The following is a 13,362-nucleotide window of genomic DNA, read 5'->3' on the forward strand; positions in this document are numbered from 1 at the left end:
GCTTCTCCATCCCCTCTCTGTCCCAGCCAGGATGTCTCATTCAGAGGAGGCACTCTGTAAAGACTGCCTACCTGGCTGAAAAAATGAGTGAAAAAACAGTGAGGTTTTCAAAACCTCCTATTGGATGATCGCCTTTGAGTGAATACAGCCACTGGTATCTGCCTCAGTGACATAGTGGTTCAAGAGCTAGACTTGGAGGAAGGAAGAGTCAAGTTCAAATCCAGCCTCAGACATTTACTAGCCATGTGACTCTGGGCAAGTCACTTATCTGCCCTCTGCCTCAGTTTCCTTCCCTGTAAAATGGGGATAATAAGGGCACCAACCTCACAGAGTTGTAAGGATAAAAGGAGTTAGCAATATGTAAAGCAAACATATAGATGCTAGTTATTGCTGTGGTCATGCTTATCCTAGAAGATATCAAAATCACAGGGGAGAAACAAACAAACAAATAAACAAACAAACAAACGAATGAATGAATGAATGAATGAATGAATGAATGAATGAATGAATGAATGAATGAATGAATAAATGAAATAAAACACTTGACAAACCTTAGAGGGTACCATAAATGTTCTTTGTTATGATGGTTGGCATTGTCACCAAATATCTGTCCCCAGGAGCCCCTCAAACTTATTTGAATTCATTTTTCATTTCTTCTTCATATACTTGTATTTGTCCATGTCATCCCCCCCAAATAGAATAGAAGCTCCTTGAGGGCAGGACCTGCTTCCTTTTTTCACCCCCTCCCCAAGAGCTTGAATATAATAGGCTTTGAATCGATTGTTGATTAGTTTAAAGCCACGACTTACATTTGGCCTTGGCCGTTGCCTTGGAAGGGCAGCTCGGCATCTTTTGACTATATCTCACAGAAACACAATTGGGGCGATGGAAAAGGTTCCTGGTCTGACGCTGGGCTCTCCTGAATCTTAACTCTGACTCTGCATGAATCATTTCCTCTCTCTAAGCCTCAGCACTCTCTCTGCCAAATGAGGGGGCTGGACTGGCTGGTCTCTAAAGGTCTTTGGAGTCTTTTGGAGCATGTGGAGCAAATGCGGGGATGCTGCGACTTCCCGGGGTTCAGGCAGAGAGAGGACGCCAGCCTGGGGCAGGGTGAGAACCCCACAGTAAGTGGAGAGCCTCAAGAGCAAGTGTATGCAGTCCAGGGACCAGGATCAGAAGCTGGCCAGCATTTCAGCATCCCTGAGCTCATTAGGATTCCACAACAAGCCAATTGGGCGTGATGTGTGTGTGTGTGTGTCAGAGAGAGGGACGGAGGGAAAAGAAAGAGGGAGGGAGAGGAAGAGAGAGACAAAGACAGAGGGGGGGGAAGAGAGACAGACAGACAGACAGAGACACAGAGAGAGAGGGAGAGAGAGAGATAGACAGAGAGAGAGGGAGGAAGGGAGAGGAAGAGGGGGGAAAGAGAGAGAGGAGAGAGGGAGAGAGAAAGAGAGAGAGAGAGAGAGGGAGAGAGAGAGGGAGGGAGAGAGAGAGAGAGAGAGAGAGAGAGAGAGAAGGAGAGAGAGAGAGAGAGAGAAGGAGAGAGAGAGAGAGAAGGAGAGAGAGAGAGAGAGAGAGAGAGAGAGAAGAGAGAGAGAGAGAGAGAGAGAGAGAGAGAGAGAGAGAGAGAGAGAGAGAGAGAGAGAGAGAGAGAGAGAGAATTCCCTGAAGAAACTGAAGCTCACAAGTCTGGGAATTCTTTTTTCCCTTTCAGGGATGCTTTTGATTTTTTTTAAACACACACACACACACACACACACACACACACACACACACACACACACACACACACACAATCTCTGTCAAACTTTTCCTCCTCCCAGGAGCAATGAGTGTGCTTCCTTGCCCTGGAAGTGGGGGCAGGGTGTCCACTTGCCTTTCTGAGTACTGGAAATGTACTGGATCCAGGGAGGTGGCAGCCCAAACACTCACACCCACTCCTTTCCTCCCCAAAGGCTGGTCCTCCCTCCCCATCCCTGCTGGGCCTGTGACCTCTGGGAGAAGCCTCCCACAGCCCTGATAACAAGTCCAACAGTCTTGTTCCCCAGAAGGAGCACTTGTAAGTAGGATGGGGAACAGCCCCAAGGCCCGGCCCATCAGGCAACTGAAATTTGTGGGCAACAAGGCCCAGAGCCTATGCAGAAGAAACATGCCATTTCCCTAGTCCTCAAGGAATGACTAAAAGGAATGACACGTTTAGCAATTATTCATTTGTCTTCAACCTAAAGAGGAGGGAACCATTTCTCTCATCAAGTGACCAGCACAATTTTGGAAAAGGTCCAGTTCTCCGCGGCCTTGTCCTGGCCTCCATCCCCTTCTCCCAAACACGATCAAAAGTAGATTTTTTTTTTTTTTGCTCAGGAACCATTTGCATTCATCAAGCAATTATTAAGCACCTATTATATACAGAATGCTGAGAATATGATGACAAAAATGTCTCATTCTCTGCTCTCAGAGGGCTTCTATTCCAGGAGCAATAGTAATGGATGCATGATAATTTAATACAAAATATTTTAACAGTCAATGCAAAGGGGGCAGCTGAGTGTGGAAGCTGTGAAGAAGATATGGAGCCAGAGAGCCCAGGGAGGGCAGCGTTCCTCCATAAAGCAGAGGATATCCTTGCCTACATCTCTTCAGAGACCGCCATGGGGATGGCTTGAGTACTTGAGCTGATGAAGAGGAGGGAGCTTGGGTGAAAAGGGACCTGGACTAGACAAACTGGGTTCCAGTGAATATAATGGACTATCACTGTGCTGTAAGAAATAGCGGTCATGAAAACCAACCTGGGAGTCTCACCAGGGAGAGAGGGTCACCCAGTGACTTCCAAAAACCATCAAGTCTTTCCTGACAGGAACTGATTCCCCTTTCACTTTAGCACCCAAGGCACCCTCGTTTGCAAGCTCAAGTTTCTTGACTAGATTTAGAGGCAGAAAAGAGAACATTTGCTCTCGAGATAGTACTCTAACCCAACTGCCTCTTTTTACAGATGGGGAAACTAAGGGCTTGAGAGGCAAAATGCATAATTATATCCAATTGCTTAGTGTGAACCTGGCATGCTCTTCGCTCCTCTTCATGAGACAAGATGACAAGATAACGAGAGTAATGAGAAAAGATCTCCCATAGAAGTTTGACCCTTGTTGCTTGGAGAGATCCTCAGAGAAAGGTCTGGCAAGACTCCCTTCAGATGTTCCCAGCAGGTGACTCTCCCCATTTCCCCTTCTGCTCTCTCTTCATCACTCCTAGAAAGGACTGTAAGTTAGACCCCAATGATAAGTTTAAGAATTCTATTGTGTCTGCAAGGTTCCAAGAGAATCCCAAGAGATTCATAATCAAAAATGCGATCTACAGCCTTAGAAGGAACTGCCAAAATCTGAATGCAGATCAAAACATAACATTTTTTCACTTTATTTCCTTCATGAGCTTTTTTTTTAAACTATGTGTGCTATGTGTCTTCTTTCACAGCATGAGGAATATGGAAATATATATCACATGACAGCACTGGAATAACCAGTATCAGAGTATTTACTGTCTCAGGGAAAGGGAAGGAGAGAGAGAGAGAGACAGAGACAGAGACAGAGACAGAGACAGAGACAGAGAGACAGAGACAGAGAGACAGAGACAGAGACAGAGAGAGACAGAGACAGAGACAGAGAGACAGAGACAGAGACAGAGAGACAGAGACAGAGAGAGACAGAGAGACAGAGAGAGAGACAGAGAGAGACAGAGAGACAGAGACAGAGAGGGAGGGAGGGAGAGACAGAGAGGGAGGGAGGGAGGGAGAGACAGAGACAGAGACAGAGAGACAGAGACAGAGAGAGACAGAGAGACAGAGAGAGAGACAGAGAGAGACAGAGAGACAGAGACAGAGAGGGAGGGAGGGAGAGACAGAGAGGGAGGGAGGGAGGGAGAGACAGAGACAGAGAGAGAGAGAGAGAGAGAGAGAGGGAGGGAGGGAGGGAGGGAGGGAGAGACAGAGACAGACAGAGAGACAGAGACAGACAGAGAGAGAGACAGAGACAGAGAGAGACAGAGAGAGACAGAAACAGAGACAGAGAGAGAGAGGGACAGAGAGAGAGAGACAGACAGACAGACAGACAGAGACAGAGACAGAGAGACAGAGACAGACAGAGACAGAGACAGAGAGAGAGAGAGAGAGAGAGAGAGAGAGAGAGAGAGAGAGAGAGAGGGAGAGAGACAGGGAGGAGAGAGAGAGGAGGAGGAGGAAACAGGGAGACAGAGAGACAGAGAGAAGTTGGATCACAACATCTCTGATTAACAATTGTTAAAAAATTGTTTCTACATTTTTTGAAAGAAAAAGAAAAATTTAAGCTATCCAAGACTACATTGAAAGGAATAGTATTCCTTGGTCTTTGCAGAGTTCTTATAAGTGCTTAATAAATGCTTTTTCAATCTTCAAAACCAACAAAAAGTATTATTGTGTCAAATTCATATTGCATAGAACCACATAGTGCCCAAATAGAAAGGGACCTTAAAGATCATACAACCCACCTCCTTTACAGAGAAGGAAACAGAACCGGAGCTTTTCATTGATTTGCACAAAACCATATGGCCAGTGAGTTGGCAACAGAGATCATTATGCCTGAATGTCAACCAAGCATTCTTTCTACTCCACTCTATATTCCCTTGATGGTAGCCGGGAGAACCCAAAGGAACCTTGAAGATCAGCCAGCTCCTCTATTTTTCACATGGGGAAACTGAGACTGATCTAGACAGGAAATGCGTCGTGCCTGAAAGTCACCCATCTCGAGGTCAGAGCCCTCCTGACCAACCCTAGATGGAATGTCTCTTACGGTGACGTTTTGGGGCTTTTGCTAGGTGATATGAGAACTGAAAGCTTATGAAGAAGCAGTCCTGCCCTCAAGGGGTTCATATGAAATGTTGCTAGCCTGAAAGGCAAAGCAGCCGCTCCCATTTCATGGATGGCTGGGCGCCTGGGTACCATCCCTAGTCTACACTCATGGAGAAAACCTGGGAATCCACAGTGCTACTTCTCCACTCACACAACAAACCAGAGAACACGCCCCCCATTAATTTCCTTTGCATTAATGGGATGAGAGAATTATCCTATTTAAGAAGCTTCAGGAAAGATGTAAATAAATCACAGCCTCCCATAATCTCAGAGAGTTTATCTAGTCCAATTTATACTAAGGGCAGCAGGGTGGAAAGTATGCTGGGCTAGGAATTAGAAAGACTCAAGTCCAAATACTGCCTCAGACACTTACTACTTCTATGACCTTGGGCAAGTTATTTAACCACAGCCTGATTTAATTTTATCTTCTATAAAAGAGTAATAATAATAATAATAATAATAGGGCCTACCTTCCAAGAATGTTGTTGTATTCAATGAAATAGTACAGCTTGCAAATATGAAGTGATGATGTTGGTTATTATTATTTTATTTGATCAAGAATCTCCAATAAGAATAACAAAGGGGAAAGGATCTACATGTACAAAAATATTGATAGCAGCTCCTTCTGGGGTGGCCAGGAAATGGAAATTGAGGGGATGTCTATCAATTGGGGAAAGGCTGAATTAATTGTGGTACATGTCGGTAACAGAATACTATTGTGCTCTCAGAAATGATGAGTAAGATGGTTTCAGGAAAAGCTGGAAAGATCTACAGGAACTGATGCAGAGTGAAGTAAGCAGAACGGGAGAACATTGTACACAGTAACATCAATAGTGGGTGATGAGTATCTGTGAAAACTTGGCTACTTTCAGCAATTCGGTGATCTGGGACAATCCTGAAGGACTTATGACCCAGAATGCTGTCTACTTCCAGAGAAAGAACTGTTGGAGTCATCATTCACACCAGTGTATCTTTGGTTTTATTTTGGGTTTTTTGGTTATGGATGAGTTTGCTCTTGCAACGATGACCAATACAGAAGTGTGTTTTGCATGACAATAAAAATAAAATAAAAAAGAATCTCCTATCAGAGGCCATCAATCCTTGTCTTAAAGATCTTCAATGTTTGGAGAGTCACTTTCTCTCCAGGAAGTTCTGTCCATTCCAACTAAAGTGTCTTGAAAGGGAAGCAGAGTTTGTCTCAATAGAAAGAAAAACTCCCTCACAACTTATGTTGCCCCAAAGTGGAATGGATTGCTTTAGCAGGAAATCAGTTTGTTCTCAAGGCTAGTCACATGAAGACTTATTAGGGAGGCTGTAAAGTCTGTTTCTCTCCAATTTAGATTAGAATCATCTGATGTCCCTTCTACTTCTGAGGGTCTCTCCCTCTCATTCTGGTGCTCTTCCTGCTATCCCAAGAGTGGCCATTGGAACCAACTTGCTGAAGCTGATGAGAGATTTCTCTTTTCTTCCTTTCCTCATAGATCGGATAAATCCTGGGCAACAGCTTAGTGGGTATGATCAAGGTCCTGGAAGTCTTCTGGGAGCATAAAATCCCTGGATGGGGAATTTGAAAATGATTAGAGTGCTGAAGTTCATATCTATGGAGGGAGGCCAAGCTGTCTTGCAAATAAGCCAACAGTCATCACGAAGATAGAGTGCAGAAATGAAGTAAAGGACCTGATTAGAATTTTAGAGAAGTTTGATCTAGATATCTAGTGATTACTGAATGGGAATTGAAAGGAGTATACTTATTTCTCAACACCAGTTTACATATGTACAAAAATAAGTTTATGGATTGGTAATAACTAGTATTCCCCCAGGCACTGCATTTTGTATTGATAAGGTACAATTTTCCCCCTTACCTTTGGTATGCTCTCTTCCTTCAAATATCTTGAAAATACATCCTTCGACATCCTCAAACCTGTGTTACAACTAGTATGGGTCTTCTATGTGTGTACTTGGTTTATTTCAACTTCTTTCCCCATCTTTGTTTACTGAATTTTTTTTCAGTTCCATTTCCATCTCCTCAAGAAGCTTAGGCAGGATTGTGATGTCAGTGTAATAAAGTAGCAACTCTGTCATTGATGGTAAAAATAATTTTTAATGAAAGTTTTTTGTCAAAATCTTTTGCATATTCATTCTTTGTTGTCCTCATTTTGATTTCAAACTTAAAGAGTACTCAGGATGGACTTTGCTTTGCTGGATCCCTCACCAAATTTCTTTTTTTTTTTTTAATTTAAACCCTTACCCTCCATCTTGGAGTCCATACTGTGGATTGGCTCCAAGGCAGAAGAGTGGTAAGGGCTACGCAATGGGGGTCAAGTGACTTTCCCAGGGTCACACAGCTGGGAAGTGTCTAAGGCCAGATTTGAACCCAGGACCTCTTGTCTCTGGGCCTGGCTCTCAATCCACTGAGCTACCCTGCTGCCCCCCACCAAATTTCTTTAAACTAGATTTCCTTCCATTGTCTCTCATAGTTTTATAAAGCAATTATATTGCTAACTTTCTACTATCTTTCTCTGTAAATTTTACAAATGAGTTTATAATCTCTACCTATGTCATCCATGGTTGCCATGTCTTTGATCAGTGAAGAAGTTCGATTTTTCTTGCAATCGTGATTTTTAGGTTATTTTGATCTTCCAGTTAGAGCAGTCAATTTACATTGAATACATTTTTTTAAAAAGAAATTGTCAATGCCAATATTCTTTCCTCCATCCATTTTTTTTTCATTTTTTGGCATGAACAAAATCTAAATAAACATTTCTTAGGATAACAAATTTACATTTGTAAGGAACTTCAGAGATTATCTATTCCAATTTTTACATCTAGTCCTCATTTTTCAGATAAAGATTCTGAGGCTCAGAGAGATAAAGTGGTTTGCCTAATATCATTCAAGTCGTGTCAGAGCCAGGATACAGACTTAGGTGTCCAAACTCTATCCATCATGCTTTCTGTTGGCTAACTCTGCCAAACAGATACCAAATATATTCCTTAAAAACGAGGGAAATAATGATAGAATGTTATTACTGGGATATCTTTTGCTACTTATACTTTCACTTTTTTCTTTATTTCCATGCTTTTAGGTCACCTTTATTTTAACATAACAATCATTGTGCTTAGTATATACAAAGAGCACCTCATGGGCAACTGAACACTAGAAACGGATTCAGGAATACACGACTTCAAATCCAAGCTCTGATGCTGGGCATGGTTTTTAATCTCTCTGAGCCTCAGATAACTAAGACCTACCTGCCAAATTAAAGGTAAGTTTCCAGCTCCCTGTGCTGAGAAATCACAAATCTTTGATGTACTATATTCTGAGTACAAAATCTAGAAGAAACAAGGAGCAGAGTTACTAATTTTTTCCAAAGGAGAGATGAACTAATAATTGTGTGCATCTATACACAAAGTATAGGGTTGGGTGGGAGCTAACCTTGGAGCTAAGAAGAATTGGATTCAAGTCACACATCCTGACAATGTGATCTTGTGTTTGTAACATAAACTATCAACCTCTGTAGGAAATTTTCAAAGATCAAAAGTTTCAAAGGAGTGTGCATGTGTGAAACATATCCACATGGAGAATTCTCCATGTTAACGAATTCATAGATCTAAATTAAGAAACAAAAGCCAAACAAATAAAAAGACTGAAAGAAAACTTTAAATTGGGACAGCTTTCTATAATAATTGATATTTTCCAACTCTGTACTTAATGGAAGAATCAGGGAGATGGGAAGATGGCACCATGTCTTTGGTGGTCCTGAATACCTTCTTGCTGCCTAATTGATGGGGAGGGATAGGGGTTAGGCTTATTTTTTTCTGGAGTTCTGGTCATCTCTCCTTTCCTTGGTGAGAGGAGAAGTTTTTACAAGTCTTATGGAATAACGGCAGGAAGAAGATGGACTAAAGTCCCACTCTCTCAAGCATCAACCTAATACTTCAATTCTAATACTTCACAGTTTTCATTGTCTTGACAGATTTCCCTATTATACCAAGAAAAGGGATCATGGAAGGGAACCAGAGAGCTTTAAGGGTTCCATTTGGACCTAGCCTCACTATTCCCAATGAGTAGCATAGATGGATGGATGGATGGATGGATGGATGGATGGATGGATGGGTAGATTGATTGCTAGATAGATAGATAGATAGATAGATAGATAGATAGATAGATAGATAGATTATACTTATTGGTATTTTAGTATGAAGCTTTTCAATGAGACATCCTATTTGCCAATGGCATGCCATTTAATTTTCTCTTCTCCTTTAAATCAAAGCTGTTTTGTTCTTGTCAGAAAACCAAGAGAAACCTGATCCTTAAGGGGAAGAAACTGAGGCACAGAGATGTTCACTATTCTTGACCTTGTTCTGCAGTTGGCCAAGAACCTGGAGCTGCCTAGTCTTTGGGTTTCTGCCACATGGCTTTCCTTATCTACTTTGGTTCCGTTGATACCAACAGTGGAGACACTGTGTCTCACCAATCTTGCCAGGCTATTTCCCCAGTCATTCTGTACCCCCACCCCTCCCTTCCTTCTTTAGGTCTGCTCATTTCTTCCTGCTTCCTTGGGCCAGCCCCACCCCTTACACCCCCAGATCTCTTCCCCCTGACCAAAATTTCCCTGACTGTTGGGACACGTTTCCTGTCAGCAGCCTCTCCCCTGTGCATGGATACACCCCAGTGCAGGATCCCTGACAAAACAAAGAGTTAGGAGATGATGCAAGAAACCTGAGGTGTCAAAATAACCAGGTAATTAGAGCCCGAGAAGGTCAGGGATTCTTTTGTCTGGGAAGCCATAACGCCACAAAGAGGCAGAGAGAAGGAACAAAGACAGACAGAAACAAGCCAGGAAGCCACCTTCACCCTTTGCCTGGGTCCCAGGAAGGCCATTGGTGACTATACTCCAAAGTCCCTGAGCTGACACACTGAGGGCCCCCGAGTCTTGAGAAGGAGTGGCGAGGAATGGATTTCAAGGGTTTCAACACACCCCTAGTTTTGTTTTCCCTGTTTGTTTTCACACCAGCCCCACCCTGAAATGCTTGTGATGAAATGAACAGGACTGGGGACCTTGGACATGTTGACATTCTCAAGGGGGAGCCTTGGTCAACGGCCAGTCCCCAGGGAGGTGGAGACCCAACGCCTTTCCCCTTCCACTTGGCCTAGATGGGGTCCACCCTTCAGCATTCTTTGGCTTGGACTAGGGGTCACACCATTAGCAAAATGCTTTCCGCACCCCTCTGGCACCTGTGTGAAAGCTGATTCCTTTAGAAAAACAATTCCTGGTTTATCTGTTTGGGTGCCCAGTGTGGAAAGGCGGATCCACCTGAGTTGGGCACCTTTTTCATTGTGGCAGGATGGGTCCTCATTGCAACCATCGCCTGAGAAGGAGAGGAAAGCCCTGTTGGGGAGCTGCCTCTTGGTGAAGAGGGTCCTCGAGGACAGAGCTCAGCCCGGAGATCAATGGCTCGACATTCCTGGAGGGCCGCGTCCCGTCCTCAGAGCCTAGCGCAGTGTTTGTGGCACAGAAGGCGAATGAGAAATGCTGCCTGAATTGAATTGATGTGAGCATAGATTTGGGGAAGCAGCACCCACTACTCAGGGCCATCTGTGAGTCAGGCTGGTGATTGAGTTGGGTGATGACTAACCCGAAGTCAAAATGGAGATAAAACTATCTGATTGTTGCTTTTAAACAATGCTTGATTTCCTATTAACGTCGTCTTACTTTATTATTTGTGATCATTTTGGATACTTTTTATTCCATTCTCTTCACTCTGCATCCTTTCATTCAAATCTTCTCAAGTTTCTCTGAAATATTTCTCAGGATGCAATGGCATTCCCTTATAGATCACACATAAAATGATGCAATATATATAATGACACGATAGTATTCCCTTATATTACATTTTTTTAGACCCTCACCTTCCGTCTTGGAGTCAATACTGTGTATCGGCTCCAAGGCAGAAGAAGGTAAGGGCTAGCATTAAGTGACTTGCCCAAGGTCACAAAGCTAAGAAGTGACTGAGGGCAGATTTGAACCCAGGACCTTCCGTCTCTAGGCCTGGCCCTCCATCCACTGAGTGACCCAGCTGAGAAATTAGGAATACAATGTCAATCAATGGACACCCATTTGATTACCCCACAAAGTGCAAAAATGAATATTTTGACGGGGAAATTCCCTCTTCTTGGATATTCTTGGAGTAGATGCCAGAGGCTTGGATTGCTGGAACAAAACAGAGTACCCATTGAATCACTTTTCTCAGATCATTCCAAACCGTTTCAGAGAATGGTGGAACCCGTTCCCAGCTCTGCCCACTGGTGATCATGGCGGCCTTCCCATAAGCCCGCCACACTGACCCTTTAATTAATGAAGTGGGCACAGCGTGGAAGTGACCAGTGAGCTCTCGGGGCTGGCATGAAGTGAAGGGGACGTCCTGTCCAGGGGATTCGATGGCCTCCGGAGAACCCTCCAGAAATGAGAGGCTGTGAGTCTGCCATTTCTCTCCATCCCAAGCCCGGGGGCGTCCGACAGTCAGAGAGAGAAGCCGCTTCACCCTGTGCTGGTCACCGAGTCTCAGGGGCTGTCGCCCGGCCTCCGGTTCTGAGTCACTCAGCCACGGGAGCCAGCTCTTAGCCGTAGACACCGCCAGGGTGACTTTCTGTGACGTGCTTCTCTTTGGGGTAAAAAAAGAGACAAGCGTGAGCCCTTCAGATAGGATCTGAGACCTTCGCCTTGAAAGTGCTGCCTTAACAGAAGGGAGCAATGACTCAGGAGCCGATCTGGGCCTCCAGCCTCCTCCTCTCTGTTCTGTTCTCGTCCCCAGGATCTCTCCTCCAGGGTAGAAAGGCAAAGACAAAGCACTGATCCGCCCTCCCTGCCGGCCCCACTGGAGTGGGGCAGGAGGGCTTGAGCATCACCCCAGCGCCTCCTTCAGAGGGGCCATCCCCGCCCGGGCAGCCAACGCAGTCCACACAGAGCTCTTACCTGGCACCCGTTGTTGGCTCAGCTCTGCTAGGCCCTGGGGAGAATGTCATGGAATCTTGGCCCTCCCTCGATGCCACAAATGACTAAGTCAACCAGATATGATTTTTCCTACTGAAGTAAAAGCAAATGTAATCTTTCAAAAGGTATTCTAAGAGAAAACCATTGGATTTCCTTCCAGGCCTAACTGCAGAGCCACCTCTCCCCCAAGGTCTTTCCTGATTCCCTGCCCTTCCCTCTACCTGTCAGCGCCCTCCTCCTCTTGAAAGAGCCCCGTTTTTTACTGAGCTGGTGTACTGGGTACATCATGGAAATACCCCCATCCTTCAAGAGAATGTGGACTCGGTGAGGGCACCAGGCCTAAAGCCAGGGGAGCCCAGCTTCAACTTGGCCTCAGACATTTCCTAGCTCTGTGGCCCTGGGCAAGTCACTCAGTGAGAGAGACAGGCAGACAGAGAGAGACAGACAGACAGACAGAGAGAGAGAGTCAGAGAGAGTCAGAGAGACAGAAACAGAGAGCAAGAGACAGAGACAGACACAGACACAGAGAGACAGAGAGAGACAGGCAGACAGAGAGAGACAGGCAGAGAGAGAGTCAGAGAGAGAGACAGAGACAGAGAGACAGAGAGAGAGACAGAGAGAGAGAAACAGAGAGAGTCAGAGAGAGAGAGTCAGAGAGAGAGACAGAGACAGAGACAGACACAGACACAGAGAGACAGAGAGAGACAGGCAGACAGAGAGAGACAGGCAGAGAGAGAGTCAGAGAGAGAGACAGAGAGAGACACACACAGAGACAGACACAGAGAGAGAGGACAGAGAGACAGAGAGAGACAGAGACACACAGAGACAGACAGACAGAGACAGAGACAGACACAGAGAGAGAGAAACAGAGAGAAACAGAGAAAGACAGAGAGAGACAGAGACAGAGAGACAGAGAGAGATAGAGACAGAGAGACAGAGACAGAGACAGAGACAGAGAGACAGAAAGACAGAGACAGAGAGACAGAAAGACAGAGACAGAGACAGACACAGACACAGACACAGACACAGACACAGACACAGACACAGACACAGACACAGAGAGAGAGAAACAGAGAGAAACAGAGAAAGACAGAGAGAGAGAGACAGAGACAGAGAGACAGAAAGACAGAGACAGAGAGACAGAAAGACAGAGACAGAGACAGAGACAGAGACAGAGACAGAGAATTTGAGCTCAAAAGCCAGAACTAGCTGGACTGAAGCTTCATCTTTCTAGGACCTAGGAAGGGCCTGTCACAATGTAGGGGTGTGATGTATGTAAGTATGATTGAATTGAAGTGGACTTTGTTATTTTTCAGGAAAGTGTTTTCTACAGAATCGTCTGGGGCACTCACTAAAAGCAGTCAACTGAATAATTGCATAATTCTGTCCATTCATTCACCAAATATTTATACAGTGGCTACTATAGGCCAAATAGCCTGGAGATGTGGATAATGGGCTGGTCTTGGCATCTGGACAATGTTGATTCAAATGCTTCCTCTC

General features: G+C 44.7%; 1 long non-coding RNA gene across 1 annotated transcript; it reads right to left on the reverse strand.

Annotated features, from left to right (window-relative positions):
* Positions 1 to 5,405: 5,405 nt before the first annotated feature.
* LOC103105753 (uncharacterized) lies at positions 5,406 to 11,590 on the reverse strand. The gene is made up of 3 exons (XR_008913952.1): positions 8,120 to 11,590; positions 6,733 to 6,945; positions 5,406 to 6,424 (listed from the first exon to the last, which is right to left on the reverse strand). It is a non-coding gene; the product is annotated as an uncharacterized LOC103105753 (long non-coding RNA).
* Positions 11,591 to 13,362: the final 1,772 nt, after the last annotated feature.

This window comes from Monodelphis domestica, chromosome 8 (assembly GCF_027887165.1).
Source record: "Monodelphis domestica isolate mMonDom1 chromosome 8, mMonDom1.pri, whole genome shotgun sequence".
NCBI classification, from domain to species: Eukaryota; Metazoa; Chordata; class Mammalia; order Didelphimorphia; family Didelphidae; genus Monodelphis; species Monodelphis domestica.